Here is a 13,960-nt window from a genome sequence, read left to right as displayed (position 1 = left end):
CACAGTACCTCTACTGCCACCCTTAATTGCACCAGTGCTGTTTATATAAAGAGAAATGATGGTAAACCTGCATCTTCTTTTTTTCCTGATCTATCCAAAGCTTTCAACACTCTCACCAAAACTCTCCAATCTAGGCCTTGGCAATTCCTCTCTATCCTGGCTTTCTAGTTACCTCTGTAACTGATTCAAGGCAGTAAAATGTCTCACTGACATATCATCCTTTCTCCCTGTTACAGTTGGGGTCCCACAAGGATCCATATTGGAAGTTATCCCGTTCACTATCTTCGCTAATGATTTAGCCAGTAAGAGAGCTCCAGTAATACTATGTAGATGATTCTACCATCTGCTCAGCAGGCAGCCTCGATTCCCAACAAAAAGTGATGCAGGAATTCTTTGGCTCTATAGAAAATGAGCTGACTACCTCTCAGCTATTCCTAAACCCTACCAAAACTAATTCATTTCATTCCCAAACACCCCATAATAAAGAAAACATCTTTCACTATTACGTCTTTCAACAAATACAAAACACAAACCTAACTACTAGGAGTTTACACAGAACAACACCTAAAGCTTGACTTCCACATTCAGTACACAGTGAAGAAACTCCAAAAACTAAGCATTCCCTATAGGGCAAAACCGTATCTAACATGACAAAATGTCATATCGTCACTAATTGTCCTACTGCCTGCTCTCCTCTATTTGGCAGCAATAACGACAAACATCCAACTAACTCAACTAAACAAACTTGAGCAGTGGTACAAGGTCACAAACTTTGCAGCCAACCTCCCCCAATGACAGAAATCACTCTTCGCCCCTCAGACAATCCTAGTGACTTGAACTCCGTCAACAGCTCATACACTGACTACTCCCTATTATCCACAATCTAATAAACAAACAAAATAACTGTCCATCTCTATCCAACTTTGCACAACCATAAAACCTACCCAAATACTTGCGCTCTTCTGACAAAGACCTCCTACATATATCTGCAAGTTGCTCCCTCTACCCCATCACGTGTCAGAAACTTGGAACGTAATCCTCCTAACAGTAAGACAAGACTGCTCACTAAATTAATGCAAACTACAGCTAAAGTCTCACTTACTCAATTCCTGGTTCTGCAAATGTGCTGCACCAGGTTAGCATATCACTCCTCTTCAGCTTCATCACTACTTATTTCCCTCTATATCCTCTTCCTACCTGTACTGTAACACACTGTCTTCCCTCCTTTGGTTATACACTTTCACTCTCAACTACCCCATCTTCTATTTCTCAAGCTCTCTAGCCACTATGTCACTTGTAAAACATGTTGCTTTCCTTTAGAAAATACTGTAGCAACAATACGTCAGTCTATATAATTTACCAGATTTAAAATGCAGCTCTCCCTCTTTTGAAAATATTGTAAAGAATTTTGTAAATTCTTGCTTTTCAGAAATCAGTGTCACTCTGTCTATCACTATTGTATGTACACTGGAGCCTTTCTCTACAGGCCTCCACTGAAAATGGGTCCTGTGCCCAGTCAGACTTTCCCAGTAAACAAAAGCAATAAATAAATAAGAAATAAACAACACATCCCCTTGTATATTTCAGTCTGTAATGAGAAGAACTTCATATCAAGTGCCTACTCATATCCTTTCCCATGTTTTCGACAAATCCTTCTGATGACTTTCTAGTGGACTATTTCCAGCAGCCTGCTGCCTATGTCCTTGTATGCCAGTCCCAATCTTCAGACATTATACAATGAGAGATCTAACTATAGCCCGCAGAGGACAAACACTGCCACTTTGTTTCTTGAGCTTCTTTCCTTGATATTACACCCAAATACAGGACAGGGTTCACTGTTGCCATTGTCTCTCACTGTACTCCTCATGGACAAGTCCAGCTGTGATCCACTCCCCACAACTGCTTTTTATATTCTACTGCCATTAGTTCTGTCCCATATCAGCTGATATTTCATACCAGGTTTCCACTGACTCAAGTTTCGCACTTTTGCTTTAGTTTGTAATAAATCTGAGCTTTTAGTCTTTTCCACATCCTCCACTACTACGTTTAATTTTGAGTCATCAGTGAAAATATTGGTCCCAAAGTATTTGCATTTTACAGAGCTCTTTCCTCTCAATGTACAACCAGTTACAGCGAAAAAAGTATAAGAGCAGAAAGTGTTTCAACATTTTTAAAATTTGCTAAAGCACTTAGGGTAGTATTCATAGTCATAATGCAAATGTGTTAAGGTTTTCGGCATTTTCCACAAATGAGAACAAGCAAGCCACATTTCATAGAGGTGACTAATGCAAATACAATGACCACGAATAAGCCTAAGCAAATTAAGTTATAATGAGATGCAAATAAGAAATGAAAAGCATTCTCTTCAGTATTTGAGATTCATAGTGAAATTTTCCTGCTTTTCTGCACCATCCACAAATATGTTATATAGAGAGGAGTCTCACCTACAGTGGATATAAAAAGTGTACACACCCCTGTTAAAATGCCATGTTATTCTGATATAAAAAAATGAGATCACAATAAATCATTTCAAAACTTTTCCCACTTTTAATGTGACCTATAACCTGCACAATTCAATTGAAAAACACACAAATCTGTTATGGGAAAAAATATAAAAAATAAAAAAAAGTACGATAAGCTGGTTGATAAGTGTGCACACCCTTAAACTAATACTTTGTTGAAGCACCTTTTGATTTAATTACAGCATTCAGTTTTTGTGGGTACATATCTGCCATCAATTAAAGAGACTCTGATTAACCCCAAATAAAGTTCAGCTATCCTAGTAGGATTTTCCTGACATTTACTCAGTTGCCTGCTACAGCAAAAGCCATGGTTCACGGAGAGCTTATAAAGTATCAACGGGATCTCATTGTTGAAAGGTATCGAGTCAGGAGAAGGGTACACAACATATTCCACAGCATTGGATATACCATGGAACACAGTGAAGACAGTCATCAAAAAGTGGAGAAAATATGGGACAACAGTGACATTGCAAAGAACTGGATGTCCCTCCACAACTGATGAAAAGACAAGACAAAAACTTGTCAGGGAGGCTGTGAAGAGACTTACACCAACACTGAAGGAGCTGCAGGAATTTCTGGCAAGTACTGCTTGTGTACTACATGTGACAGCAATCTCCTGTATTCTCCATATGTCTGGATTATGCGATAGGGTTGCAAGACGGAAGCCTTTTCTTGCACAGAAAAACATCCAGGCACAGCTAAAATTTGCAAAACAATACATCAAGTCTCCCAAAAGCATGTGAGAAAATGTGTTATGATCTAATGAGACCATGGTTGAATCTTTTGGTCACAATTCCAAAAGGTATGATTGGAACTAAAACAACAATTTACATCACTAAAAGAACACCATCCCCACGATGAAGCATGGTGGTGGCACAGTATCATGCTTTGGGGTTGCTTTTCTTCAGCTGGAACTGGGGCTTTAGTCAAGGTGGAGGGAATTATGAACACTTCCAAATACCAGTCATTTCTGACCCAAAACCGTCAGGCATCTGCTAGAAAGCTGATGATGAAGAGGAATTTCACCTTTTAACACAACAATGACCCCAAGCATACATCCAAATCAACAAACAAATGGCTTCATCAGAAGAAAATAAGTTTTGGAATGGCCCAGCCAGAGCCCAGACCTAAATCCAATAGAAAATCTGTGGGGTTACCTGAAGAGGGCTGCACGCAATAGATGGTCTTGCAATGGGACAGATTAGGAGCGCTTTTGCAAGGAAGAGTGGGCAAATATTGCCAAGTCAAGATGTGCCATGCTGATAGACTCCTGCCCAAGAAGACAGAATGCTGTAATGAAATCAAACTGCAACAAAATATTAGTTTAAGGGTGTGCACACTTATGCAATCAGCTTATTGTACGTTTTTTATTTTTTATATTTGTTTTTCAATTGAATTGTACAGGTTATAGGTCACATTAAAGGTGGGAAAAGTTTTGAAATGATTTATTGTGGTCTCATTTTTTATATCACAAAAACCTGGCATTTTAACAGGGGTGTGCACACTTTTTATATCCACTGTATGCTATCTATGTTGCAATCTGCAAAAGTTGCTTTCAGTTGCTGCTAGCCTTGTTATTTCCCATTGTGAGCATCTTGTCTTGGCTTAACCAAAACCACTTGTGCCAGCCAAGAAGGCAGTAATAATAAGCAGAGAATAACACATAATTTTGATAATCAAGAGATACTAGATAGGTTTAGAGTGGCCAGAGACACTATAAATTTCTTAATGAGTATGTACGACCTCCACAAGGGTACTTGGAGGTATGCCTATTCCTGTGGATACTAAAACACCATTGGAACATGTTGGTTGTCTCTCAGGATTCTGCCTCGAGGATACTGCAGCAGTTCTTGGATGTACTGATGGCATATGTGGATCAATACATCTATTTCCCAGTGTCACCTCAGGATAGAGCTAGGACTATACATGCCTTTTATGGGGGTGGACTGATGGCATATGTGGATCAATACATCTATTTCCCAGTGTCACCTCAGGATAGAGCTAGGACTATACATGCCTTTTATGGGGGTGGACATTTCCCTTAGGCACACAGTGCAATAGGTTGCATTCATGTTGCAATTAGGGTCCCTGCTGCTCCATGGGGTGAGCAGTACCACAACAGGAAGGGTTACAATTCCATCCATTGCCAGGTAATCTGTGATTCATGGGGTGCATTACCAATGTCTTTGACCAGCATCTTGGGAGCTCACATGATTCCCTTATGTGCCACACAAGCTTTTTCTCTACCACCTCTTCTTGTATGTGGAAAAGCATTTGTTTTTCTTTCTTTTTTTCTTTTTTTTTTTTTTTTGGTCTTTCAGGTGATGTTGGATATCCTGTGGAGCCATGGCTGGTGACACCAGTGAAAAGTTCAAGTGCAGTTGCAAAACAGATCTATGACACAGCTTTGCCCCAAGCGTGTACTGTCATTAAGAGGGTCCTTGGCCTCTTGATGAGTCCTTTTAGGCTTTTGGATGACCCAGTTATTTCATACAGAATGTTTATTGCATGCTGCATTCTGCACAACATGATCATGCACTGGCATGGTGCTGAAGTGACCCTTGCTGTCACTGCAGATCCCATTTCAATCCCCATTATGACTAATGATTACCAGCTGAAAGCAGCTATAAGGGATCCCATGCTGCAGGCTTGTGCATAGCATATGGCAGTGTAGGTAAAGAAGCAGTGTCTAGTCCAGAACTTTAGACCATAGCATTCAGGTCAGTGTTTTCTTTCATGTAGAAAACACAGAGTATAACTGATGCATGCAGTGATATCTGGGGGCTATGCTGTGTGATGGATGGTCTACTGTCACTGTTCATCTGACATATTCTTTCTCATCTTTAAATAGTTATTTTTATTTCAAAACAGTTACATATAATTTTTGTAAAAATAATCTCTGAGTGCTCATTGACTCCTGCTCAGTGATGTTGTAAGACATTATGCAAGTAATAATCACATTTTCAACATTTTGCACAATAAACTCTACTGAGGTGGTTTACTTAAGTATGTACATACTGAATGTCCTCAAATGGTTCAATTAGCAAAAAGTATTAATTCAGTATTTAACAGGTGTTCATACCTTGCATTTGAATGAAAATGTATTATATTTGTTTTTTATATTATGCAATATTTTCTCAGTTTGATGTATATTGTCTGTTGAGATACTGCACATTACATCATTTTATTTTGTCATACACAATAATTTGTGTCCTCTGAGAAAAAAATATAATTTGTGCAGTGGTGAGTGTGAAGTGGCAGAAGTATTTGTTTACACAGCAATAAACTCATTTTAATCTATAATTTCCTTATTGGTGTTTCCTTGAAAACTTGTGCATTATTGCTTTGAAGATGTAGGTAAATGGCAGTTGTAAGAAAGGTAATGTATAAACAATTAATGGTGTTAATCACTGCAATTGTATCTTGTGACATACACCCTTCTTTCCTCAGTCATTGAGGTTTTAAGCAGTACCATTCTTCTTCTTTCGGCTTTTCCCGGTTAGGGGTCGCCACAGCGGATCACCTGTCCTCTCATGATTGGCAGTAGAGTTTTATGGTGCCGAGTTGCCAGCCCGGTGCCAACCTTCCACAGAAGGCACACACACACACACACACACACACACACACACACACACACACACACACACACACACACACACACACACACACACACACACACACACACACATACACTCACACCTAGGGCCAATTTAGAGTGTCCAATCCACCTACAGCATGTCTTTGGGATGTGGGAGGAAACCGGAGCACCCGGAGGAAATCCACGCGACCGCAGGGAGGACATGCAGACTCTGCACAGAAGGCACCCCAGCTGAGGATCGAACCAGGCAACCTCTTGCTGTGAAGCAGTACCATTACATGAATGAAATTCATACAGTTGAAATGTGTCCTAATCCCCCCGCCACTTTTTTTAATAACTTATTCCCCTTCATGTTAAACATTCACCTGTTTTGTGAAGGTCATATTGTTAGCAAGAGAAATATCATACTTGAATCACAGTAGATCAAGGTAAATCGCATTATACACAACCCTACATATAGCCTAGGTGATGGTACAAGTAAGTTTGAAGAGAGGCTGTCATGAGAGCTAGATGGTGAATTGGTCTGATGCTGTGACCAACTTGATACAGGTGATCGTACTGATCCTGATCTGACAGTGCTGCAAGACCATGATCAGGACCTCGAGTGAGATCTTATGCTAGGTGTAGATGAACACTGAGAAGCACATGTACTGTCACGTGATCTGTCCCTATGTGTTTGAACAGTACTCTGTCCATTTCCCCTTCCAAGACTGACTCCTGCTTGTGTCTGGTAATTCCTAACTTGTGTATGAATGGCGGTGGCAACAGATGCTTGGTGTAACACCATACTATGCATCAGCATGATCATAGCATTATTGCCTACTCCTTATCATTTTCAAGTTGGGCTGGAAATCCTCAAGTATACCCTGGAGGACTCGGACCATTTCCAGCTAACTGTCTGTGACAGTCCTGAGCCCTAATAATGTCATGACCCATTTTCTGCTGGTCAGCTACTGCTTTGTGTGTTTCCTGGGATAGCTGTAACAAATTCCTGCACCTGGCTTTCCTTTGAAAATGTGCCACTGTGGACACCATTACCTGTCAATGTTTACCATTATCCTGAAATTGTTCATCTAGGTTTGGAGATACTGGTGTAGATAGAGATGCGTGGGTTATCCTCCTGTACAAGTGTGAGTGAAATGGCAACACGTACTTGACTTTGTGATGTACTCTCACTTCCTGTACAGTTACTAGTATGTTGTGGGGGTGTGAGATCCTGCCATTAAATTTGGAGACTGTGTGCCACTTTCCTCAGGTTGACTCATAAATATAACTCAGCTATCATCATCATAATCTTCAACAGACATTCTGCTATCTTCTGAATTTATGGTTATAGTGCAAATATTGTTTTGATTTGAAAACATTATTAATAAAGAAATAGCATACACTACTGCATGCTTATTAACGGCATTTTGGGGATACTTACCATGCACACTGTGTCACTCTGCATAGTTGTGGAAGGTTCACCTGTTAATAGTACTTGTCATGTGTTTCACATAATTATTCTATGTCAACATCCAATTCTCTATATAAATATATGTTGCAGTTTTTAAAACAACATTCCTGCTGCTGCTGCAGACTTTGGTAATAGCCAGTGTCCACTCGGCCTCTGATTATTCCAGTGCCATTATCCTCTGTATCATAATCATCCCCATAAATGGAAAGAAAGCATTCTTCATCTGGTATTAATGGGTAATTATTGGATGGCCCCCTCTCCAGTACTAGTATGGGCAATTGCATTCTGCCTCTCCTTGCTTCTAGCATGTCCTACCATAACATTTTGCCCCCTTCTTGCACTGTATTAATGTGCAGTTTCTCTGAACAACTGCATTAATGTTCATGACAACTTGATTCCAGGCTTTTGTCCTCTCGTCTTGTTTGGATCCCCCTTTACTAAACAGACATTTACCATATGTCCTCAGGGCTGCCATGAGAATGTGGTTTTCCTCATGGTTGAAGTTGTCCTTTCTCTGCCTTGATCCCTTTATTTTGCATCATTACTACACATGAAAAAATATGCCACAGTCATACAGAAAAAAAAACTTTAGATGTAATCATCAGTCAGACAACACAACAATGAAGCTTGCCTGCCATCATCCTATAAAAAAGTTAAGTAACACAAACTCCACAATTATATACACATGCAAAATCTCAGTCTAGCCATGTAAAGTTTTGTTATACTAATGTCTGGAGTATCACAGATACATTCAGAACAGTAAAGTAAGCATGTTGTTAACAGATTTATCCTTCCCCTAGCCACGACTATCATCATGCATTCGTAATACCGTAATTTTCTATTCTTCAGCGATACTCAGAAATATCAAAGTAAAGACAGACGTGTATTCTACCAGCACTATGATACTTCACAACTGAAATACTGTATTTAAACCATATGTATGCGGCACCAAAGTAACTTATTTTCTCAGTGATCATTAACCATTTCCAGTGCTACTATAGTGATTTTCCATTTACAAATGGCAGTTTTACACTTTCCATTAAGGCTATTGTAATATTCCCATCACATCAGCAAAATAAAAAAATGTCTTCAAGTTAACTCACTAGTGTTACATCATTTTGAAGTGTTTCATATTAAATTACATTATTTTTATTTATTTATTTTAACATTTGTTTACTGGGAAAGTCTGACTTTGAATGAGACAATTTTCAGCAGAGTCCTGGGGAGAAATGCTCCAGACACGTCTTTGTATCATAATGTCTTATTATTTTACCTTACTTTAAAAAGTCAGCTGTTTCCTAAGTCATTTGTCACTTAACTCAAGTAATTGCAAGTTAATATGGGGAATTAAACTATTTCACATAAATTCTGGACTACTTAAATGATCTATATGCAAATTAGGCCTTTTACACAGCTCTATGAATCCCTGTAATATGCGAATGTGTAAGGGCACTTATCCATCTCGGCTACATGTAAATGTGGCCTCGGGTTAACATGAACATGCTGTGAACAGGGGCTAGTCCTCAGCAACCCTCAGCATGGTGCAGGTATGCACAGATATCCTCAGATATATTCAAAGATAAATATCTTTAGAAAAAGCAAAATGGAGTCACATGCATGAGAGTTTGCACAACTATGAAGTACAGTCCCTGCCCATCCAATATTATCTGGCACAACTTACCATCTGAAAGCAGTCAACATTTAATAAAAGGTGAAACTCTCACACACCTAGGAATATTTATTTCAGCAAAAAGATCATCACCAAAATCATCATCATCAACCCCCTTTTTCCCATTTTCTATGTGGGGTCAGGGTGTTATGTCAACTGTCACCATCTCACAGTTCAGTTCACTCTCCTACCGTCTTTGACAGTCATGCCAGATTGTCGCAGGTATTCCCCCATGCAATTCATAAAACTCTTTGCTGGATGTTCTCATTTCCTCTTACATTCTTCCTGTCTGTCCAAAATCATCTTTATCAGATTTTCTTTTCTGCATGTACCCAAACACTGCAATATGTTCTCTTTGACTTGCTCTGCAGTTGGAGCTGCTCTGGCTTCTGCTCGTTGTGAGCACCCTACTACCAGTCTGAGACACTTCATTTCGGTCACCTCTAGCTTCGTCCTCTACCTTTACTGCCCAGGTTTCTGTAGTATTTGTCACACCACTGTTTTGTGCACCTTACTTTTCAGCTTCCTTGGCATTCTTCTGTCATACACTATCCCTGACACTCTGTGCCAGATGGCTGTGGCTCCCTCTGATTCTATCATTGACCTACTCATTCAGGCTTCCCTTCTCCTCAACCAACCCTCTCAGACACTTGAAGCTATTGACTTATTCCACTATTTTCTCTTCTATCTCAGTTATCATCTTCTGATTTCTCCATTTGCTGCCATTACACCAGTCTTATCTGTACACAGTTTCATATCATGTTCTTTCAGTTTTCCATTCCATTCCCCTATACTTTGCTGAAGTTCTTGCTCAGTCTGCCTGTAATTCCACATCAGCTACATACAGTAATTCTGTTGATCTGCTCCCTTCAACCTATTTGCTAATGTATTTCTATCACCACTACGAACAGGGGTCTATATTAGAACATCGAAGTTTCAAAACTTCGAATATTCTAATATCGAACACTATTCAGCGAAAGCTGAAAACATCGAACATACAGAACAGCGAATTTTTTCCTAGGAAAAAATTTGCTGTTCCCAAACACATACACACAACACAAGCACACCAAACAAACAGCAATCCACAAACACACCTAAAATCTTACACCTAACCCTACGCTAAACTATACACACACACCACTAACTATCCACTTACCTTAACCCAAACCCTAACCCTAAGGTCCATCACTATCGCACACTCACCTCACCCGCACCCTAACCCTAACTCACCTACCCCGCCCTAACCGTCATGTCTACACAATCGCACACTTACCTGACTCGCGCCCTAACCCTAACTCACCTAACCCGCCCTAACCCTCACATCCACACAATCACACACATACCTAACCCGCACCCTAACCCTAACTACCCTAACCCACACTCAAATTACACACTTACCTGAACCCGACCCGTAACTTTCCACCACAGTGCTGAAAATACCAAAGCAACAGGAAACGGACAACCAGATTCTTTCCCTTGGAAAAAAATGTGCTTTTCTGTTGCTTCGATATTTTCAGCTTTCGCTGAATAGGGTTCGATATTAGAACATTCGAAGTTTTGAAACTTCGATGTTCTAATATAGACCCTACGAACAGCAGTGGGCTCAGAGTTGAGCCCTGATGCACATCCATTTCCACTGAGAGCCCCACTGAGAGTCTGAACACTGTTAATTTTTGAGCCATTGGGTCCTTGTACTTAGCCCGCACTAATTCTACTTCGAACCATTGCAGGACTGCCTAAATCAGCTTTCATGGGACCTTGTCATTTGTTTTCTCCAAATCTAGAATACCCAGTTGGACTCTTTCATCATTTCTAACTTCTAATCAACTATCTGTCTCACTGCAAACATTGAGTGGTTTGTGTTGCATCCTGATCTGAATCTAAACTGTTCATCTCTCATCTTACTTTCTACTCCTCTGCATAATTCAATTTATCAATCACCCTCTCCGGAACTTTCATGCATTGTGACAGGAATTTGATACCTCTCTATTGCCCACAGTTGTGGAGGTTCCCTTTGCTCTTGTACACTGGCACTAGTATGTTTATTCTCCAGTAATCTGGGCTACACTTCTCTCTATATACAGCCACGATAGCCTCAGGAGCTATTTCTCCCCCATATCACATCATATCTTGATCATATCAGCTATGACCTCATCTGAGCCTACTGCTTTCTCTGACTTCATTTTCCTTAGTGCTGTTCTTACGTCTTCTACGGTGTGTTATCTTCATCTTTCATCATAGGCTGTGTCTAGCTTCTGTGGGGATTTCTTCATTCAGAGGCTGCTGGAAGCACTCCTTCCATCTGCCTTTGATTTCCTGTGGACTTGTGAGCAAGTTGTTGTTGGCATCCCTTATCAATGCTGTCTGATTATCTTTCTGTCTTTGCCTTGCGACCTGACAGTGTTTCTTTTTGCCAACTGCTGTGTCATTTTCCAGATGCTGGCAGAGTGCTCCTAATGTCTCGATTTTTGCTATTGCAACTCTTCTCTTCTCTTAGCCTCTTTATTAACCAACCAGTATTGCTTCTTTATCTGATCCAGCTGTCCACCTCCCACTTTTTTTTGCACTTATTCTTTCTTTCAGTTATCTTCTGCACTCCCCCTCCAGCTTTCCTTATGTACCTTATTTCCATAACAGACTCGTCTACATACCTGTTCTGCAGTTCTCACACTTGCTGTTTTGAGGTGCTGCCATTTTTCTTCAACTCCACCTATATGCTCTTCTTCCTGAAGTGTTAGAGCCCTAAGTAATTCCTTGAACTCTTATCCTTTCTCTCGAGTCAACTTCCAGATCTTCAGCCTGGTCTCTGTTGACCTTAGAGCCTTCTCTTACTACTGCTTGCGACTGATTGTGGCAACCAGTGTTTCATCCTGCGGGCCAACTGTTTCTTTGGGGATGACTTTGCAATCACAAATTCTACCCCAGTTCCCTTTCATTACTAGGAGAAAGTCAACCTGAGTTGCAGATTTGCCATTCTTGTATGCTATCTTGTGGATGTCTCTCTTGCTGAACCATGTGTTGGGCACCATCAAGCCATTTGCCATACAGAAGTATAGAATGGCCTCTTTTTCTTTATTCCTGTTGCCCCACCCATGTGGACTCAGACAATCCTTATATCCTGTTCTGTCTGCCCTGATATGTGCATTTAGGTCCCCCAGTATCAACACCAACTCATGTTGTCCTGCTTTATCTGGAAGGTCCTGCATCTGCTGCCTGAATGCACTCTTTTCCACACTATAACAATCCTACTGTTGAGCAAAGGCTGATATTATGAATAGTGCCCTATCCTTACACAAGAGTCTGACTGCTATGAGTCTACCACTAATTTTGGTGACACCCCTCACTGTCTTCTGAAGTGTCTCCCATACCACAATTCCCACACCATTCCTAGTCTATCCTCCTCCTGACTAGTAGACTCAGGATCCAAAGCCAAATGTCTTTGCTGCAGTGCCCTTCCAACTTACCTCCTAGATACAGAAAATGTCTCTTCTCCTTACCATCCATTTCCAAGCTGCAACCTGTCAGTGAACCTACACTAAGTGCAACAATACTTAGTTCATGTTTAGCAAGTTGATTGGTTTTATGGTTTGTTCTGTAGAGACTTATTCATCAGACTGGTTTTATGGTTTCTCTCCTTAGTCTGAACAAGCAAATAAGAGCACTAGTGAAATCATTCAAAGCAAACTTCGAGTCCAAATTGGCCAAATCTACTAAAGACAATCATAAGGCATTCTTCACATATGTCTGCAATCTCAAGGGAAGCACCCAGATCTGCTAAGAACTGGTGGTCAAGGACACCACATACACAAACCCTGTAGATATAACCAACTTGCTGGCAGACAGGTTCAGTGCAAAGTTCACTCCTGTGTCCCCTCCATAATTAAAACAGGACATCCCCAGTACCTGCCCCCCTCCCATTATCTCTAGGGAGCAAGTCATCACTGCCCTCTCAAAGACAAAAAAAATACAGCCTCCATGGAACCCGATAACATCCCAGATTGCATCCTACATGACAGCTACTGTCATCCCTTTGCACAAAGGTGAAGTGTCCGCCGATTTAGGAAATTATTGACCCATCAGCTTAACTAGCCTGCTCTGCAAGGCCATGGAGTGGATTATCATGGACCTCATTAACAAGGACATTGGCAACCTCCAGATACTTGATCCCACACAGTTTGGTTTGTCAAGGGGGGTCATGCCTGTTAAATTTGGTCGACTTTTCTGAGACAGTCACCAAGGCCATAGACACAGGAAAGACGGTGCACACCACCTACCTTGACCTGGCCAAGGCCTTTGATACTGTTCCCCACTCAGGTACAATAGATAAACTCTCTCAACTAGGCACCAATCAATATGCTACCAGATGGGTAGCAAACTGGCTCACTGACAGCCACCTCAAATAGTAGACCCATAACAAGCGGTGCACCCCAGGGATTGATCTTGGGTCTTCTGCTGTATGGGATATACTTTTCAGAGGTTCAGGCCAAATCTAGTGGGCTATGGCTGACCAAGTTTGCAGATGACTATAAGCTGGGTGCTGTCATCAATTCCCCTACTGATGTGGACATCCTCCAAGAGGGTCTCACTCAAACAAATAACTGGTGCCAGAAACATGGCCTCAAACTGAATGCCAAAAAATGCATCATCTCTTTTGGGGAGAGTGACATCCCCACAAATTATCACATTGATAATTAGGCACTAAGCATGCAATCAGT

This window comes from Protopterus annectens, chromosome 14.part0, assembly GCF_019279795.1.
Source record: "Protopterus annectens isolate FY-2018-M chromosome 14.part0, PAN1.0, whole genome shotgun sequence".
Lineage (NCBI taxonomy): Eukaryota > Metazoa > Chordata > Ceratodontiformes > Protopteridae > Protopterus > Protopterus annectens.
The sequence above is the reverse complement of the archived record's forward strand: the minus strand, read 5'-3'. Positions refer to the sequence as shown.